We start from the raw sequence: 20,235 nt of genomic DNA, 5'->3' as shown, positions 1-20,235 counted from the left end.
GTGATTTTTCTAGCCCAGTTGTTGTTCTGTGATGATCTTGCCACAGCTTCTCTGATGACTAGGTCTGATTACCTTAATTCCCTCTCAGCAAGGCTCACAACAGCGCTTCTCCATTACTCTCAGCTTGCTTAGAATGGAGGAGCACATTTCCTTATTGTATGACCAATTGTGAACATGTTATAAACATCCTGAGCTTTTCATTATGGGTAGATTAACTACAAGGACTAACAGCTTTTAAAGCCTTAGCAATACTGTTATTTGGAGGCTCTCACCTTGATGTTGATGTCTTCATTACCCAAATATCCCAGTTAAAAATCTTGCTATGGTTTATTGAGTCAGAAAGTGATTGTACCTCTGCTGTGTTGGGTACTGAAGTCTGAAACATGCTTTCTCTTGAAATCTACCTCCATCAAAGTCTGTTGCAAAATGAAAACTATTAACTTCCAATTTCTATACAGGCAATGTTGTGGCAGTCTATCTGAATTTCATAAGTGTGGGTTGTAATTAAGTTTTCCATATATTTTAATCATTTATATTCTAATTTACAGCATCTTGATGGCAGCTGTGTACATATTGCAATTAACTTTTTTCCATCTTGGGAGTAGTTCTTTTTTGTGATATCTCCAAACAAGGAGGTACTGGATGCTTTTAAAGAATTGCTATAGCATTGTAGGGAGAGGGAAACATTTTGGGGAGCAGATCCCAACTCATGTAAGTTCACCATTGGCTGATGATTTACATCAGCTGAGTTCCAACTTTAGAGCTCTCCACACTGTAACACAGGACACATTTCAATACATCTCTCATTTCAGCTAAAGTCAGTAGGAGCCATAGGGCCATGTCTGAAACTGGTTCTAATTTTCAGAAGCTGAGTAGGCAGCTTTTGGAAAGTGAACTCAAATCGATAACAGTTCTAGGGTAAGAGGTTAATGATTGCTTAAGACACTGGCATATTGTGGTAAAGTGGTAATTTTTCCTAAGAGTGGTCTCCCATTAGAATATTAGAATACTTGATACTTAGATTCTTAGCAAAATGTAAGGCATAATGCACATCCTAAAAGGCCTTACATTTGTCACTTACAAGTGACTTCTGGAGCAGGCGCAACTCCCATCTAGCAGCAGTTTCAAGTACTATGTCAGCATCATAAAATAGAGAGCATGGCAGTAAGATGAAAAATGCTTTTCAAATCCTTGTTCTTGTTTCCTCTTTTTTTTTTTTTTTGACTCCACCTTTTGCAAGGCCACTCTCTGCTGTATTAGATAATTCCCACAAAGCTTGTCATCATCTTTCATGTAGATATTTAGCACTTATAACTGTTTGTGGGCTAAACAACATGTTGCTAAACTCTCTTCCTTCATGGAGAAAGAAATAACCCACGTTTGTTTCATGAAAAGAACAGAGGGCATGGGGTCTTCATTGCCAGAGGGTCCACATGGCAGGACTGTTTTGGAGCTGAGGACCCTTGAAGTTCAACTCAGGTTTTCCAAATTCCAAGTTGTACAGTAGGATCCTAGAAGCCCTCAATAGTGTAAAGCCAAGAATCTAGATCCTGACAGTTGTCAGGCTTTCTTCTAAGATCTCTGCTCAGAGCAATGGGCTTGGCCCCTGAGAGATGCCAAAACTACCAGATGAGCTGACATTCTGGGATGCCTAAATCTTGTGGAAGATGGTTCTTTAGACTGCCTGATTCTTGGAGATGGCAAAGTTGATGGGTTAAATTGTCTGTAAGCCCCAGAATTCTCTGCCTCAAATTTATCTACATGCCAACCTTGCTCTGTAGACTGGGAGCACACTAGTGCCCAAATCCAAGATTGTCTGCAGGTATTGATATTTTGGCAACATTTAGCAGGCTGCTGAGGAGCTTGGCAAGTGAGTGACAGGAATCCCGGTTATTTTTTAAACCTGTATGGGTTCTATTGGAAGACCTGTCAAACATGCATTTTTGTGAAAGGTTTGGCTTTCAATAAATTGTGTTTTTTTTTCCTGAAAGAAAAAGTATTCTGTTGGAAACTCCCTAACCAGCCCTTCTCTTGACTGTGATTGGCCTTAAAAGTGAGAAAATACTTGAGCTCCAGATTAGTACTATTCTGGTAATTCTAAAAGGAAAAAGGAGAAAATAACAGGTCAGTAATTTAAAACTCCTCTACCTTATTCTTTTTAGATTGGCAGATAAAATAGCTCCATAGCCATACAAGAGATGTGGGAACAGTTAAGCTATTTATAGTTAGCATTTCTTTCTTGTGGTATTTCATTGGCCCTAATTAAATAAGGGTGAACATTACACTTAACATTCCTCAGATTTAGTGTGGTCTAAGTAGAGTTACTGTTAGAAAGTGCTGTGAGTAACTGCATATTAAGAGTGAATACTGTTTCTTTCCTTCTCAGCTCTGACCTTGCTGCTAGAGGGCTGGTGAGCGGGCATGTGGCTAGGAAATAGCCCCCTTGCTGGGGGGAGAGGAGGGGCTGGGAGTGGTGCATCCTGGGATGCTGGAGGACTGAAAATTGCTCATTTTATCTCTGTGGAGTAAAAAGAAATTACCCTGACATGAGCTAGGTAGCAAGGCCCAGAGTTAACCCTTGTCTGAAGTGGTGTAACTTTGAGATACTTAACACAAGTACAGAAGGTACTTAATACAAGTAAATGAGTTTAATGTGTAGATGTAAATTTTAATTTAAAAAAAGTTTAATGTGTAGATGTTCATGTTTCGGTGTCATTAGAGTGGTCAAAGCTAAGTGTAACTTCGCCCTTATATATGGAGGAGGTCAGAGCCCCAGTTGTCATTTGAAGAAACTGGTAGTCTGCTTCAGCTCAGTCTAACATTTCTTGCATTTCATTTTCTTCAGTGCTCCCTGACACTGAACATTTTAGCATGCTACAATATTTCTGACAGTAGATGAAGGATCAGAAGATCCTGCTGTGTCCATAGACCAACTTTCTAGGTTTTTAATATTCTGTTCATTATGTTAAATTTGGTGCTTTGTAATGGGTCAGTTCTCAAAGGATAGCAAAATGAAGAGATAGAAACACAAAATGATGCATAAATCAGAGCCACAGATAATTAAATAAAGTTTCTTACTCTAGCTGCTCTGGCCTGACAACATTCAGGCTGTAGTGCTGACACCCTGAAAAGAAGTTGTTACTCAATGTATGATAGTGATATGTCACAATTTTCTAAGAACCAGCCATACAACAAAGTGTAATCTTTGCACATAGAAATACAATAGGTATTCAACAACTTTTTTTCATAATTACCCCATTTACTGTGCAAATGTATAGTTTAGTATTTTTTTATTACTGTATTGTTTGTCAGAACAACTATAGATAGATATAACAGTTTCTGGATATAACTATTTGTAGCGAGGTTGGGTGGTGCATGTACAGAAGAGATTTTTTTCCTAGGACTTTGCATGTATATAGACTTTCTGGAGGCAATAATTTATTTGTTTGATGTAATAATTTAGATATGCTCCATATTTAAAATCCCTACACTGTTGAGCACAGAATAGTTTACATATATACATATTTTATTTACACTTCAAGATATCATAAGTATTAATAGTCATATTCCATGATGTGAGGTAATTAGTGGCACCTGAGACTACCCTACTAATTACATTTCTTCCCTTAAACAAAACCTTGTTGTACCACATGTCTTTGTTCTCTCCTGCCACATGCCTTTGTTCTCTCCAGCAGCACAATGTAGAGAAGCGCGTGTGTGGAAAAGGACTGCTAAGAGGTGAAGGTCTGTCAGTTTCTAGGCCATTTGGCACAACATTTTGTGTGCAGCAGGGCAGAACTAGGCTGGCAGCATCCAGTCTCCTCAGTACAGCAGCACCACAGAGTTGGACCACAAGACCTTGCTGACTTTTAGGCTGCTGAGAGCTTGCCCTTTTCTTGGTGGTATGGAATAGAGAGCTACCTGTGCTCAGAGACCATCTTTAATTTTCCAGTTCCTGTAAATGTTTAAAGTTGGCCCTTTAGGGTAGAGACAGACATTCAAAATCCCAAGCCTGAATTGATTCAATCTTTGCAGGTTAGTCTAACCTGCAGAGATTGAACTGGTTTGCAAGTGGATGGATATTCCCCTTTCATTCCTGAAATGCTGCAGTGGCTCAGGCCAGAAGACTGAGGGTACTACAGCAGCCCTCCCTTCCCTTCTACACTGCTGAGCTGAGGAAGTGGGGGAGGAGTATCAGCAGGTCTGAGTATGATTGAAATTTAAACCTGAACTTTGGCCTGCAGGGTTCGGAGGCTGGGGGAAGAAGGACCCTGGCCAGACTGCTGGGGAGGGGGTGGGGAAGAGGAGGAGGAGGAGAGCTCTGCCCGCCCTAGTTGCTCCCTGACAGCTGGGAGCAATCCTGGCACACAGAGCTGCCTGGCCCCAGAGGAGAAGTCTTCCCCCTCCTTCCTCTTCCCCACCTCCTCACAGAAGGGTGGGGGGGCCCTCTTTGGTGCTGGGGGGGCTCTTCCCCTTCCTGCCCCCAACCACCATAGGGTAGGGAGGGCAACTCTGCAGTGCTGCCCAGCCATGGAGGGGGGCTCTTCCCCCTGCTCCTCCCCTGCCACCATAGGGCAGGGAAGGGGGCTCTATGCCAGGCTGCCCGGCCCCAGAGGCAGCCTCTTTCCCCCCACTGCCACAGGGCAGGGAGGGGGGCTGTATCCAGTGCTGAGGCAGGATGCCTCTTTCCCCTCCTCCTCCTCCTCCCCCTACCCCCCACCACTGCAGGGCAGGGAGGGGGGTGCTCTGTGCAGTGCTGCCTGGCTGGGCCAGGGCACCAGGAGCAGCTGTAATGGAGCCACAGTTGCCAGGGGTGGCCCTGCCCCCATGGCCCAAGCTAGCCATGCTGAGCACCTGCCAAAGCAGCTGCATGATGGGGGCAGGATCACCCTCAGGTGAGCTCAATCAGTTAAGTCTAATGCTACATTCAACCAGGTTTATCTCAAACCAGTTTCAGCCATTTTTAAACTGGTTTATGTGCACTAAATGTCTGTTCCATTACAGGTTTAAACCAGTTTCTGATCTTTTAAACTGGTTTATATGTAATGTCTGTGCCTAGCCTTAGGGGACCTACACATGTGCCCAATGCCTGATCCAGTGTATGCTAATTAGCATGCTCCAGCAGCCTCATCATCTCATGTATTCAGTATCTTTATGCTTCAAAATGGCTGCAGGGGTGCTTAACTAAAGCTCATCAAACAAGCTTTAGTTAAAGCGCCCCCACCATCATTTTGAAGCAGAGGATACTAAATAAACAAGACACTGCAGGTGCTTTGGCTCCCAAGAGCCCCTCTAATTACATGGGCTCTGCGGAGGTGGGGTGGGGTCTTTTAAAGTGTAAATACCAACGTATGGAAATACTGATGTAGTTCCATTGCAGAGCAGTGCTTTCATTCCAAGAGCAGTACTAAGCACTCAATTAAAGGAAACTGGGACAGAAGTGCAGAGCTGGCCAGGCTGTGATTGTAAAAAGACCAGGCAGTATGGGACTGTAATTAGAGAAGAAGGGATCAAATGTGGTTATTATCCTGGCAGAGAGAATGAAAGTAGTGGCAGGGGAGGCTGAAAATGGGTGGAAAAGGGGAAGGAATGAAGGGAACATCAGCTGCAAATCCTGATTTTTATTTTTTTTTTCCAGATGGAATCCTGGAGCAGTAAGCAGAATTCCTTGCTCACATTCAGTACTAATAGGACAATTGTAGTATTCACAACATAGGAGATATTGAATGCATGGTTGAAGGAAGAGCTCTAAAAAGTTATTTGGTTTACAGCTTTATTTAAGAAATCAAAAATTAACTTCTAATGCAGGGAAGGTTGGGGGGCAGGGGAGTGGTCAGAAACCTTCTTCTCAGGGCATTGTTATCCAGCTACATTCATGCCACTTATTTTAAATTTCAGTCACTACTGGGTAAAAGGGAAAAAAAACCCTCTTTTGCATAACTAATTCATATGAAATACTAAAGAGGTATTTGTTATTTTGCCTTCCCTGGGCAGTAAGTTCGGTGCCACCCCTCTCACAGCCCTTGCTTTCACTGAGTTAACAGGTGAATTTTATTTTTGCATTAAAGCCACTTTCCAATTCCAGTGAAGACAGGGAAATTGTAGTTGCAGTCTGCCTTAAGAATTACCTTAATCAGCTACCATGTAAAACAACTACCTTGTTTTCACTAGAATTTTTACAGGATTCAGTCTAGCAAAAGTTAAAATACCTTTTGCTCCTCCGTGTGAAGCCAAAGTCATAGTCAAAATGAAACTGATGTTTTAAGCAAGCAGAGTTGTGTAATAACATCTTATACAACTCAGGAAAGCCTCGTTTGGCCAATAGGATGTTTTCAGGCTTTCAAGTTATTTTTGTAACCATTTCTTTACTGTATTTGAAATGCTGAATGTAGAGTTGCACTATAATTCTTATCTCTTATTTGTAGGCCTGGTTCAGGTAAACATGTAAAAGTTGAATGTTTACCTGAATTTATCCATCAGAGATTTTACGAAGTGGGGTTGGGGATCTTTCAAACAAGTATTCTCCAAAGTTTCTGGCACTTCTGCTTCTGGTTATAGCTGTGAAAATAGCAAGAACATTTTTTTGCTTGTAGAGTGTCATTACTTCAGTTCCTGAACTGATCTGGTGTAGCACTAAAGTAACAACAGTTCTGAACATTTTAGAGCCTCAGAAAAAGCTTCGAATTCAGGTTTTTATGTCACCCAAGCTTTTAGAGAAAACATTGTTTCTTATACAAAAAAATGAAACTTGCTCTACAGCAAAACACCATAAGCATCAGACATATATAGAGAGGCATAATTGTATTTAAAGCTTTATAGAATTAGAATTGTATCATCTTTATCCTATACCAAAGTAGGATTTTTCTCCCCTTCCCACACAAGGTTTGGAGAGTTGTTAGCTTACCAGCAGTAGGAACATACTGCTAACCATTTATTTCCTAAGCTCTGTGACCAGCCTACCAGTGTTAAATATCAGTTTGTATATTATTCATCTGTCTTTGACACTGGAAATGCTGAATATTGACCGTATATCTAGAATATTTTATTTGGTTTACCCAACCAGAAAGTGGAAACCACAATGAATGAGTCAAATATATTTCAGGTAAAAAAAATTAAATGCTTTGCAAACAGGAAGAGCTGTAAGTAGCATTTTGCGCGCACAGTTGTTGGGGGTTTTTTTGGCAGTAGCTCATTCGAGTAGATTCCTACTTAGTTCAGCTTCATTGTGTGAATTTAGGCAAGAACAGGTATTTTAATACACAAAGTTTACTTTACGTTTTTCAGTTTGAATTAAAAAAAAAAATTAAACTAACATATCTCAGAGGCCTTTGTCAATTTCGGAAAACACTTGCAAAGATTTTATTGCATTAAATATTTTTGGACAGGAAAAACAAAAACTCCTTGTACTTAAAAAATAAAACACAAAACCAAACAAAATCTCTCACATGTATAAATAAGGAGCAAATTCTATAAATGGGTGTGTGCCTGTGCACTTATACTTGTGTAGTAGTTTCTTGGTGACATGAAGATCTTCTTTTGCGTGTTGTTCCCATTGCTCTACACATCGATTGTCTTCCCAGTAGGCAACCTTTGTGTAGAAGATTCCCACAGGAATTGGCAGGGAGGAGAATGGAGACCACATAGGACCAGAGATAGTCCGTAGTTGTTCAATACGAATGTAGGAAGGTTGGACATTGGATTATTTCCTTATCTCTATCTTTCCTTCCCCTTCCTTCCTATTTATCAAGCCATCCCTAAGCTAGTGTAGAAGAAAACCCAGGCTCTGGGCCATGAAAAGACAGCTCTTGAGTTTCTCCATGGTTTGCTTTTCGGATTCCACTGCTTGTTGTGCCCTGGGCATGGCTGGGATAGTGGGGTATTGAACCCATTTCATCATATGTACAGGAATCTAGAGTGGCACAAAGCTTCACTGGCACAGGGCAGGATCTTGGCCTTACTTTATTATATTTACCATGGTTACCTAACTTCTCCAACCTCTTGGTACTGAGCTACTGTCCAGCTCCTTTCACACTGTGCAAAGTGCATGCACTCTTCCTTCACATCTCCTTTTGTGTAGTCTCCAAGAGAAACTGAGTTACAGTTCTTGTAACTGCATAGCTTTTGTACTGAATTTGTATATTCTGTTAAACAAGACAACCAGAAATAAGCCAAAGTGGGCACCTACTTGCCTACATTTTTTCTCCCTATATAGAAAACTACAAGAACAATTTATAGGTATGTAGAATATATGGTGCAACCCAAATAAAAACAACCTCATTGTTCTTTCATGTCTCTCATCTTTGGTATTTTAAGATACTGTAAACAGCTTAAGATACTGAAACAAACAGCTGAATTACAAGTTATAACAAAACTACCTGTGGGCAATGCCACTCCTAACGTTTTCAGTGCTGTGGTTACCATGCCCGAAGTAATTGAATAAGGAGCCCATAAACCTGAAAACTGTATTGTTTTAAATCCTCACCCTTTATTTCATGAAGTGTATTTTGATCTATTGTATATGGAGTTCAATAGCATAGGTAGGGGTGGTTTAGCGGGCCACCAGCTTCAACATTGACTTAGGGGAAGCACAAGATTGGTGTCTACTGATGGCCTGGCCACCACAGTTGCTGCAGCTGTTCAGTGTGGGAACAATTCATTGTTATACCTCTGGTGGAACTGTGGTGGTGCCACATGAAGGCACTGAAAGATTCTGTCATCTTCATCTTGTCTCCAGACCATCTGCTCCCAATATTCTGCACGGGCCACTGCTTCTGGTGTTAGTGTTGCCAAATTTTGTGGGGTGGATTGTGGTGCTACAGGGCACCTCAGGAGATGATCTGTTGTTTGTTTCTCCTGACAAACACATTGCTTGGTTATGTAGAGGCCCCATAATTTCATGAGAAAGTTGCATCTGCTGAGACCTACTCTCAATCTGTTCAGGCTCTGCTATGTGTGCTATTTGTAATTGGAGCTGGACGCTAACTTTTCACGGCCACTGCTTCTGGTGTTAGTGTTGCCAAATTTTGTGGGGTGGATTGTGGTGCTACAGGGCACCTCAGGAGATGATCTGTTGTTTGTTTCTCCTGACAAACACATTGCTTGGTTATGTAGAGGCCCCATAATTTCATGAGAAAGTTGCATCTGCTGAGACCTACTCTCAATCTGTTCAGGCTCTGCTATGTGTGCTATTTGTAATTGGAGCTGGACGCTAACTTTTCACTGTGGGTAATTCCTCGCTGGCTCCATTCAACAGCTTTGTCACCTAGTTTATCCCATTATTTTTGCCAGAGGGTAGTTGTGGCTGATTCCAGCGATGTGGTGAATAGTACGGCAGAGGACAAAAAGCTATTTCTTGATGAGAGATGATGATGTGCTGGCTGATGTCCATGTAGTGGGTGGCAGTTGTCTGACCCTTGTACCTGCCAGTCAATGTCACCTGCTACTTTCCTCCTGATGTAAGGAGGTGCCATATCACATAGTGTGTATGGGCAGGGAGCAGGGGTGGGTTTTAACCTGTTATAATTGTGTATGCATCATTTAGGGTAATGTCAGTGTGTCATAATCCAACCATAATCCAATAAACCATCATTCAGATTTGTGTTTTAATTCTCAAACGTAGTGAAAGAAACAGTTATGGTTTTCTAAAATGCTAATACACAGAATTGTAGATGGTTCAGTTGGAACTGGAATAAAGCTAGCAGACTGGAATCTTACTCAAAATATTATATTAGTCATATAATTAGCAAGTCTGATGACAATGCATATACATGAGATTACCATCTCTGCCTCATATATGTAATGCAATACATTTCTGCACAAGGCTTCCTTGTATTGAGCAGATTTACTATGAACATCAGATCAGAATCAGGCCCTCAGTATGACTAACTATAGTATGACTATATTACACAGATAATAACAAAACTCTATTAAATAGTAACATTAATTCCAGAAGATCTATGCATTCTGTAAGTCCAAGTGCATACCAGTAGGGATTTATCCTATACTTGCTTACCATGATTGAAATTTCATGTAGCTACTTGCCTTAGCTGAACTATATTTTTATCCTGAAAATATGTGTAATGTATCAACTGCAAAAAAAGAAAGAAAATGAAAGAAGCTGAAACAAGCCATCATATATTAATAGATCAATTTAAAACCTCACAGATTTCTTAGCATTTAGCCTTAAGGCTGCATAAGAGGAATGTCTGAAAACGCTTTATTATTAGTATTACGTTACTGCCGAGGGGCTCTCAATCAGGATTGGGGCCCCATTGTGCTAGACACTGTGCAAACATATACTGAGCAGGGACAAAGTGTTAGAAGAATTTTGAACTGAATATAAATACTGAAGAGTATACTTTCTGTGTGGAATCAGCATTCACTTACTTCTGCATTGACCACAAGTTTTTAAATTGGAGGGAATAGCTTGTGCCCAAGATTGCTAAAAGAATTGTCTGTAGAACTTTCTGACCCTTTTATGTTTTTATTTTTACCAAATCTTAAAACACTACTTAAATCCTAGGGAACAGGAAAAGAAGTAACCTTGGGATTATATTTAAAAAAGGTAAGGAGAATGACTACAGGACCTGGAGAACAGTTAATCTAGCATTATGTCCGGGCAAAATAATGGGAAATCTGACAGGGGATGGATTCAGTAAATAATGGAAGGATGGTGTCTTAACTATTGTCAGTGAGCATGCTTCTAAGGAAAATATATACCATTGATCAAATTCTACCGTTTGAGTTTGCAAGTTGAGTTGACATTGACATTATAGTTACCATTGTAAGGCGTTTGACTATTAGTGTTGCTAGACATTCTGATGTTTTAAAACACTGTACAAAAAATGTAGTCCACATTGAATAGGTTAAATAGCTGATTATCAAAAAAGGCAACTAAGTGCAGAATATCTTCCAATGGATGCTTTTTATAGCAGAGGTCCAGGGACGTTCTTGCTTCAGTGCTAGACAGTACCCCAATGGAGGGGCCAGCAACCTTTCCAGCTAACTAGTCAATCATGGAAATACCACTACAAAGCAGAGCAAAAGGGAATGGAATCCTTGCATGTAAACACAGGAATCCTTGCATGTAAACACAGGAGGAAAAACAAGGAGTCAGGTGTGGTCATAAAAATGCTACTAATAAAAAAACCTTATTGGAGTGCTGGGTCATACTCTGATGTTCACAATTCATAAAGGACAATAACAAATTAGTAAATGGTTAGAAAACAGCAACAGCAATGATTCAATCTCTAAAAAACACTTTAGATAGCAGGAGACCAAAGTTTGGTAAAAAACAATACAAAAGGTAGTTGCCTTTCCACCTATCAGAAAGACATAATGAGAGCTGATCGTTGGAAGCTGAGGCAAAGCATACACTTTTAATGGTGAAAGTAAATAACTACTGTGAATTTATAATGATGAAGAAAAGCGGGGGGAAGGAGGGAATCTTATGATTGAGCTTTTTTGGCACTTTTTGGACATTCGGTTTTTTCTTCATCCATCCCTTAGACCAGTGGTGCACAACCTTTTCAGCCAGTGGGCTGGATGGGCAGTGCCTGGTCAGTCCGTGGGCTGGATCCAGCTGGTGGTCTCAATCCGGTACCAGGGTGGTCACGGTGGGACCCCTTCTGGTTGTGCAGGTTGGTATGGGGCTGGAGGCAGCCTGGCCTCAATCTGGTCCCATGGTGGGAGAGGCATGACTGAGCCGGATCCAGCTGTGGGGGGAGGGGGTGTGGTCTAGCTCCAATCCAGCTGTAGGGGCAGTAGGGGCATGGCCCAGCCCCAGCCTGCTGTGTGAGGCTTGAAGTTTGGGATTTGACAGCAGGGGATTGTGGCAGTATTAATTGTCACTGATCCCCCTGACCCATGGAGAGCCCTGTGGGCCACATACCATAGTCTGTAGACCATATTTCGCCTGAAGGGCAGAGGTTGAGCACACCTGCCTTAGACTGTAAGTTCCTGGGGCAGCTCTGGCCTTTGTAAGTTGTCTAGAAGGATTTCGAATTCAACTGCGGGACAATAGAAGTTACTGAACAAAGTGACTGCCAGAGACATATCTGGACACTTCTGTGTTTTGGGCAGCAACAGCTCACGGGAAGCATCAGTGGCTGAGCTGGTGCTGGCGGTGGCCCAGTTTTTGCATCCCACCTAACTTAGTGCTCAGGGCTGGTACCCTGGTTGCCCCCCTTAGCTACACTACTACTGATTGCTAATTTGTATGTACAGGATACTGGAGTAGCTACTGTTTTTTTTTTTGTTGCAATTACTTATTATTCAGATGCCCTCAATTCCTGGGTTGTGGCAGATCTCTCAAAAGTCATTCATTCTTTGTTAATCTTGTTGGCAATACCGTACTTATTTTTAAAGATTTTACACAAAGTTTTTTCTTTGGTCTGGTATAGCCTACAGTGATAGTGGAAAGGTATGTTGTTTGGGTCATGAGAAACAAGGTTTTTTAGTAATAACATTTTTTGGACAAACTGTACAATTGGGGGAGATGTCAGATAAGCTTTCAGGCACAAAATGCCTCCAACCTAACTTAACAAGGGCTACAAAAATAATAGATTTTTTTTCAGGTGAACAGTGAAAACAAAAATTCTTTTTGAAGTGGTCTGTGCTGATTTGTATGCATAAAATATCAGAAGATAAGATGTTCTGGGAATTTTATACCGTATGGTCCAAATGGTATGGATTGTGGGGGTTTCTGTTAAGTTCTGTTTTACTGATTCTTGGATCTCTCAAGTGTTTTTGAACAACCTTGCAGCTGTGGTCCCCCTACTTTACCTGTGGCAGGTTAGGATGTTACGTCTTGTGATTTTGTCAGGGTTGACTATGTAATTTTGCTAATAGACTAGAAAGAAATTCAGAACTATGAGCCTCCCTAAGTTATGGATGCTTGAGTATGAGCTGCAAGGCTGCCAAAAGCCTCTAAAAAGCTGTGTTCTGTAGCTATTTCCCTTTGTTATAGGATTTGCAAAGGAACTGCTGTATTATCTCTATGTTACCAGAAACTCCTCTTCATTGCAGTGATTTTTCACATGCCAGATACATTGTCTTAAAGTCTGTTTGGCTGTCAGCATTTCATATAACATCACCAGCACAACTCTGAATTAGGGCCCTAATGTTTCTAGATCATCCCTGGAACTTGTGTTTCTAATGTTTTGTGATACATATATATTTGCTCCAAATTTCTGAGGAGGGCTATCTTTGAATTCGGGGGGGTGGGGGTGGGGGTGGGTCGTCTTGCTTTGCTGTTAAGAGTCAGTTAGGAGGCTAATATAAACTACTCCATGACATCTTGTGAGCACTGGTCCCCCAGCATACAAAATATCCACCAGAATTTTGTTCAAGGAAACAGTGGAGAATGCATGAGTAGCAGGAGCTACCAATATAGGACTAAAGTGAGTAGGGAGCACTGAAAATTATAGATGTTGTGGAGGGCCGACAAAGGACTTTAATCTGATACCACTAATATTTCCACTGCATGACCTGCTGTTTCTGTTCATCTTTTAGGCTCACTAACCCACCCAAATCTATGCTATAGAATGGTCAGGGTAGAACAAAAAGTATGTTTAGATAGAAATGATGGAGACTTTTGCTACAAGGTGTTTGTCACCTTTCCCCCTAGGACACTTGTATTTTTTCCCTTTCTGTTCAGTTTGTATGTCTCATGGAGCACCAATTATGTGTTTGTTTAATACAACACACTTTGGAGTCCTAATTTAGTACTGTACTCTTACACTCATAAAAGACACTGAACACAACCGAGGAATAACCACTAAAAACTCCAGAAACTGGCCTCTCAAACTTAATTTCCCTCCTCCTGCTAGACACGGTGACTCATTTTTCATCATATAGAATTCTCTGAGCTACTGAGAATACTTTTTTGTGAAACCAGCAAACATCGGCTTGATTATTATAATGCACACTTCCTCTACATCACCTTCAGTTTTTATAGTTCATTTTTTCATAGGGCTTGGTTGTCTACTGGTTAGTTTAATGGTGAGTATGGGATTAGAAAGCCAGTGTTGGTTTGTTTTAGGCTCTTTAATAATCTACCTGCGCTATATTGGTAAAGGTGATATAAGTGAATGTTCTGTTGATTTAGCAGAAGATTTGAATTTCAGATACTTAGCCTTTTCCCCCCCATTATGTTACATCTGTCATTTTTCTATGGAAATAAAGACTTACGTTACAAGAGCCATAATGGGGGAAGAGTTGGAAGAAAACTGAAATTAAGTTTATGTTGGTAACTAATGGAAAGATCTACAATTACAGAACAAGTTATTTGTAATCTCATCATGAAAAATAAATGCAACTGGTAAAGTTATTTTACTTAACAGTTAATGAACACAGGTGTTTTTCTTTTCCCACCGGAAGAAGTAAACTAGACTTTCTTTTGCCAATGAAAGAAAGTAATCTAAACCTACACTGCAGGTTCTTTGTGTTGTTACATAGTCAAATTTAATGTTTCATGGGTAGATCCAGAATTTTCTGAAAGAGGGTGTGGCTTACCACTCCCAGACCATGGGGACATGGTATGGCTGGAACTCCAGGGCCAGCAAAAGACAATGGAGAGCCAGGCAATAAGCAGGCACTATAAGGAAGAACCCACCTCCCTGATGCTTTCCCCAGGCTGTCAGGTAGCTGGGAGCCCCAAAGCCACTGCTGCTCTGTCCCGGCTGTGGAGAGTAGCTCTGTGGAGACTGAAAGGGGATGGGGGGACACCCAGCTGGGGACAGCAGCAGTGGCACACATGCCTCTTTCCAGCACCTGCTCCCTACCCACCCATACCAATCTCCCCTGCTGTCCAGGAGCAGCCAGGAGGAAGGAAGGAGGAACATGTGTGGTGCTGTTACTGTCCCTGGCCAAGACTTTGAGCAAATTTGAGCTGGGGCTCATTGCCTCACCACACGTTCCTGGACATGCACTTTGGTGTGGGGCAAATTGTGTCACTTGGGGCAAAATAACTCTGCCTGGCTCCTCCCAGATCTGCAGCCAGGGGGATCTAGGGCCTGGGGGCAGCACCTGTGCTGGTGCCAGCAGTATAAAAAGCTGCCCTGGAAAGCAGCTCAGGGCTACTCACCCTCAGCAGCTTCTGGGGCCTGGCCAGTTGGTACCTGGGGACACTACCCCTTGTGCCAGCTGGACTGCTGAAGCAGCCCTGAGAGTTCCCTGCACCCTCTACCCACTGCAGCAGTCTGGCAGTGGGGCCTGCTGCCTGGCTGTGACCTGCTGCTACCTGCGACAACATGTGGCCCCAAGGCTGCCCACCTACCAGACCCAGATGGGAACAGCATGGCCATTAGAGGTAGCTGCCCCTCTGGGCCATCTGCCACTGGGCTGTTGCTGGACAGTTGGACTTTGTGTGGCACTACTGCCATGTGTGCCACCACCCGGCCATCTGGGCAGTTATTGCCCGAAAGATGTTCCTATGTGGTGGCCTGCTTTGAACTGTCAAAGCATGTCTTCCTGGCCCCAAGTGGCCAGGAGGGCAGCCACCTCCAGCTGGGGCCAGGGTGCCAGCTCTGAGCGGGCTCCTCTGCCTGGGTCCTGCCACTTGCCTCCCTAGCAGAAATTCTGGTGTTTCCTATTTAAAAACTGCAAAATCTCCCATAAAAAATCTCAAGGTCACTCTTTAAAATACCCCCAAATCCATGTTCTTCCACAAGTAAAGAAAAAGTCCAATATATATATATACGTGTGTGTGTGTAGAGAGAGATCGATCCAATCAGCTGGGTAATGTTTTATTGATATATTTACAATTTGAAAACTATTTGGAAGCCTACCAGTGCCTCCATCATCTTTATAAGATAAATTCTAAATATTTATACAGTTTGGCATTGACTTTTGGCTTTTTTGTAATAGAAAAATCAGAGCTGCCCCCTTCACTTACCTGGATGTGCAGTGCTGAACAGCACTGATATGCCAGTGTCCTGCCCCTGCTCTTGCCCCTCACTCCCAACCCACAGCCTGCCCCCTGCCCCAGTCCCCTCATTCTTGACCAACAGGGCCAGGTATGCAGGTGAGACATTTGTGAGGGTGGCTTGGGGCTGTGGGGTTTGTAGGTGGATTGTGGGGAGACTGTGGGGGTGATCATATAGGGGGAGCTGCTCAGGAGGGTTGGGTGCCCTGCCCCCCTACACAGCTCACAGACTGCCCCCCAACAGGGGCCAAAATCCCCCAACAGAGGCCACATGCCCCCCACAGGGCCCACGTGACCTCCACCTGGCCCCATCCCTTGATCGCTTCCCCAGAACCCCCCATCATTCCCTCACCTGGTCCCAGCCCCCAAGTGCTCCCACAGCCCTCCTGATTGTTCCTCCACCTGGTCCCTGCCCCCAATCACTGCCCTGCCCAGCCTCAGCATCCTGGCACTCAAAAAAACCCCTGCACGCACTCACTCAAATTTGCAGCACAGGAAACATTTTTTTGTTGCTGCATGTGCATCTTGCAGCATCTCAAAGGGGTTTGAGATGCTGCAAGAGGCATGTGCGTGCTTATCTGGGTGCATCCCCCATAGCTGTCTTCCATAGTCAAAACTTTAATTCAGCAAACTGGTAAAGAATCAACAATAGTAGTGGGTAGAGCTGATCAATTTTTATTTATTTTTTCACGAAGTAATATTTAAATGATTTTCAAACCTTTTTTAAACAAGGAAAATGTCAACAGTAATTTTTTAATTAAAAAAAACTGAAATGGGATGAAACATCACTCAACATATTTCATTTTGGCTTTTAAGTCAAAATACCATTTTGACAAATATTCTAGAGGGGTCCTTTTAACTTTGTTTTACCAGGACTTGAATATGAAATCATTTGTGTCTGGCTGATCTCAGTCACTGCATTTGCTGTGCTAATTTGCCTCTTGATGCACAAGGCCAAATTCTCAGAAATAATGCTGCTTTGAAGAATGCATATTTGCATATACAAACATAAGGGTTTACTTCTTACCCATTAGTATGACAAATTTAACTTCAGGAATAAGCATCACATGTAGGCACAGGTTTTAGAATCAATTGCATATTCAGAAGTAGGTTATGGGAACAGGCATGTTTATGGATCTGCAGGTAACAGTCTTCTAGCGTAAGTGGAGGGAGAAGCCCTTTTTAGTGAGCAGTGGGTGCATCTATGTGAGATGCTACATTGCTGTAGCAACATAGCATCAGCAGGCATGAACCATGACACCACCGCTAGTGTGCAGTATCAACAGGGTACTGCGCGGGTAGGGTTAGAAAATGACCCATGCAGCACCAGGACTGTGAGGACTACCAGTAGGTATTGTACAGTCATTTTGTATTTACTTGTTAAAGCAAGTAATAACTGCGCAGTCGGGTGCACGTGTAGACGTGCCCAGTGAGGATAGATGGTGTAGGAGGTAACTAAAATGAGGTACTGATTGGGGGGGAATGACAAGCTAATGGAAAAACTTAAGCTCATGACTCTTTTCATATTGATACCTGCCCAACAGCTATACCCTTCTCCTTAGACTCCTATAATTACATTTAGCATCCTGAACCTGCTTTTTCCTCTGCACATGGCCTGACCCCTCTTCTCAGCAATGCATGCGGTAAAGTCCTATCTGTCTTTTGCTTCAGAAACCCAATAAAGAAAACCAAGTCTCAAATTTGGTCATTACATGTTCCTGATTGCAGAAATGTGAGTCTCTGTCTACATGTAAAGTGCCTCCAAATCAGCAAAACCCTTTGCTTCTTCTAGGAGTGTTCACTCTGGATATAGACTTATTTAGTCAGCTCCACAATGAGGTTTTGTGAGGAATGCAGGCAGGATATCAAAGAAACTGCAAATAGTGCATGGACAAAGCAGAGCCATAAGTTATTCCTCCACAGGAAATATTAAGGAGATTCCCTTATGACATGTTTTTTTCCTATGGAGCTGCATACCACCCTAGACAAAGACCCTGTTATGACCCCTGTCTTAATGATGGACACTTCTGAGGAGAGTCCACAAGACTCAAAGGAGGGATCATCGTTGTGCCCCATGATGAGGACGATGAAACTTCTCTAACAAAGAGGAAAGTATGGGGACCCCGATCCAGATGCACATACATTCCAAGCAGCCATTTGCTGTGGCCCAGGAGACTCAAATTCAGGGCCAGTTCTAGTGGAGAGAAGCTAAGCCTAAAAAACAAGTTCTGAAAAGTGCTAGAATATCTTGTCCTTCCCAACACCTACACATTTTTCTCTTACATGCCCCTCTTCTCACCCCATTTCCGTTTCATGCTTGCCTACCCATGGCTACCTCCTCACCCTTTTTGAATTGCATGCCTCTGCGCCCATGGCCATATGTCTAAGAAGGGAACGCAGGGTTTTAAGTTCTGTTTTGCTGGCTCTTGTTTGTTGCCACATAAAAGCAGAAACAAAAAGGGAAGTGCTTCCTGGTTTTAAAAACTCTGCCCTTTTCTACCACACATAGAGGTAGCAGTTCTGTGCCTTGCAAACCGTGTGGGTAGGGTAAGCATATTGTGTGTGTGTGCACACAGGCATATCTCTGGACAGATTAGGCAGATGGGAAAATAGGTGTCTTGCTGGGGAAACATGCTTGTAAATATGGTGTGGCTGCAAACTTCAAGATTGCTGGAGCATTTCTGGCTGAGGTAGAGTGATGGTGAGGTCACAATTTCTGTGGCTGCAGGCTCCTGTCCTCCAAGTGATAATGATGCTCGTTCAGCTTTCACAGCCTTGCCAAGAATCTTGTTCACCCTGTATCATATCATTGACCTTGCCCAGAGTCACAACTCAATGGCTCTGCATGCTTCAGTGATGATGATGCTAAGCATGGACTTAGAACTGTAGGACTGGAATGAATCTCATGGGTCACCCACTCTAAAGCCCCTGCATAGCCCAACCCCTGCTGCACTATTCCTAAGCCACTGGAGACAGAAGCTACCCAGGGTTTTCTTTAAAAATCTCTTATGAAGGAAATTCCATAACTTCCCCAGGCAACTTGCACCTTCATCCTCTTGTTCTTACAGTTATGGAGTTTTTCCTGAGATTTAACCAAAATCTGCTTTGCTGTAGCTGAAATCCTTTGCCCTGTGCCATGTCCTTTGTAGCAAGGCAAAGCAGTTGCTGACAACACTGAATCCACACAAGATTTTTAAAACTGAAATTTATGGCCAGATGTAAATTATTTGTAAAATGGCTCATAGGACATGTACAAAACATGTAACCATTTTACAAAAGGTGACCTCAGGTGCACACATTAAGAACAACCTTAGCTGCAGATAAGAAGGTTTATCCTGATTAGCTATCATATTGGTTCTTGGCTCTTAATGGGTCCACACCCCACAGGAAGCAGCTCAGCCATTGAAGGGGCTTACAAACAAGCTGCCATGGACTCCTCAGCAAATTTCCCTAGATCCTGTTAAAACGGTACTGCCTGTTCCTGTCTAACTTGCTTGCTATTCCTGCTTGTCCTTGTTCTCCCAGTCCTTCTCTTCCTGATCCCTGTCTCAAGCTTCTGATTCTCATTACATTTGGACTACTAGGCTAGAAACAGACATTCAAAAAGCCTGAGCCTGAATTGATTCAATCTTTGCAGGTTAGTCTAACCTGCAAAGATTGAACTGATTTGCAAGTGCACAAACATTCATGTTTAATTTGGGAAATGCAGGCACATGCCTACAGTAGCTCAGGCTAGAAACCATGGGTATTAGAGTAGCCCTCCCTTCCCTTTGCAGCAACTGCAAGGCTGGAGGGAAGCTGACCTGGGGGGCATGGCCAGGCCCCCACAGGGGCTAAAATGATTGTGGAGGGGTTTAAACCCCACCCTAGCCTGTAGGGACCCCAGCCAGGCTGTGCCTGGAGGCATAGGGGGAAAGCAGCCCTTGCCAGCCTTGTCCCTAAGGCCAGACACTGGCCAGGGCAGCACCTCAGGCAAAGGCGGGCAGTGGGTGAGGCTTAAAGAAACTGAACTGGCCTGAAGTGGTCAGGCTGAAGGAAGCTGCCCCCACCACAAGTGGTGCTGCACAGTGCAACAGGAGCAGGAGTCACAGCTGGGGGTGAAGGGAGAAAAACAGCATGGCTGGGCCTGGCAGCTTCTGCCCAGCACATGGAGCTTCAGCTGCAGCCCCTGGATGCCTTCCACTTGGACGCCTTCTGCCTTCCAAGGCAGCTGGGAGATCCATGTGTTGGGTAGAAGCCACAGGGATGAAGCTTCCTGCCCCCCCACGCACCCCCTGAGTGGTGCGGCGCAGCCACAGCAGTGGCAGGGG

The 20,235-nt window shown here is 43.1% G+C and overlaps 1 protein-coding gene across 3 annotated transcripts in view; it reads left to right on the top strand.

Moving 5' to 3' along the window:
- ARHGAP15 (Rho GTPase activating protein 15) overlaps positions 1-20,235 on the top strand; it is a 509,509-nt gene that overhangs the window by 10,700 nt on the left and 478,574 nt on the right. The window contains exon 2 of one of the 3 annotated variants that reach the window (XM_025201252.1): positions 1,992-2,124. The exons of the other annotated variants lie outside the window; for them this stretch is intronic. The gene's annotated coding sequence lies outside the window, so the exon portion shown is untranslated. The remainder of the gene's footprint in view (positions 1-1,991; positions 2,125-20,235) is intronic. 3 annotated transcript variants of the gene reach the window in all.

The sequence above is a fragment of the Alligator sinensis genome, unplaced genomic scaffold (genome assembly GCF_000455745.1).
Source record: "Alligator sinensis unplaced genomic scaffold, ASM45574v1 scaffold693_1, whole genome shotgun sequence".
NCBI classification, from domain to species: domain Eukaryota; kingdom Metazoa; phylum Chordata; order Crocodylia; family Alligatoridae; genus Alligator; species Alligator sinensis.
The sequence above is the reverse complement of the archived record's forward strand: the minus strand, read 5'-3'. Positions and strand labels throughout refer to the sequence as shown.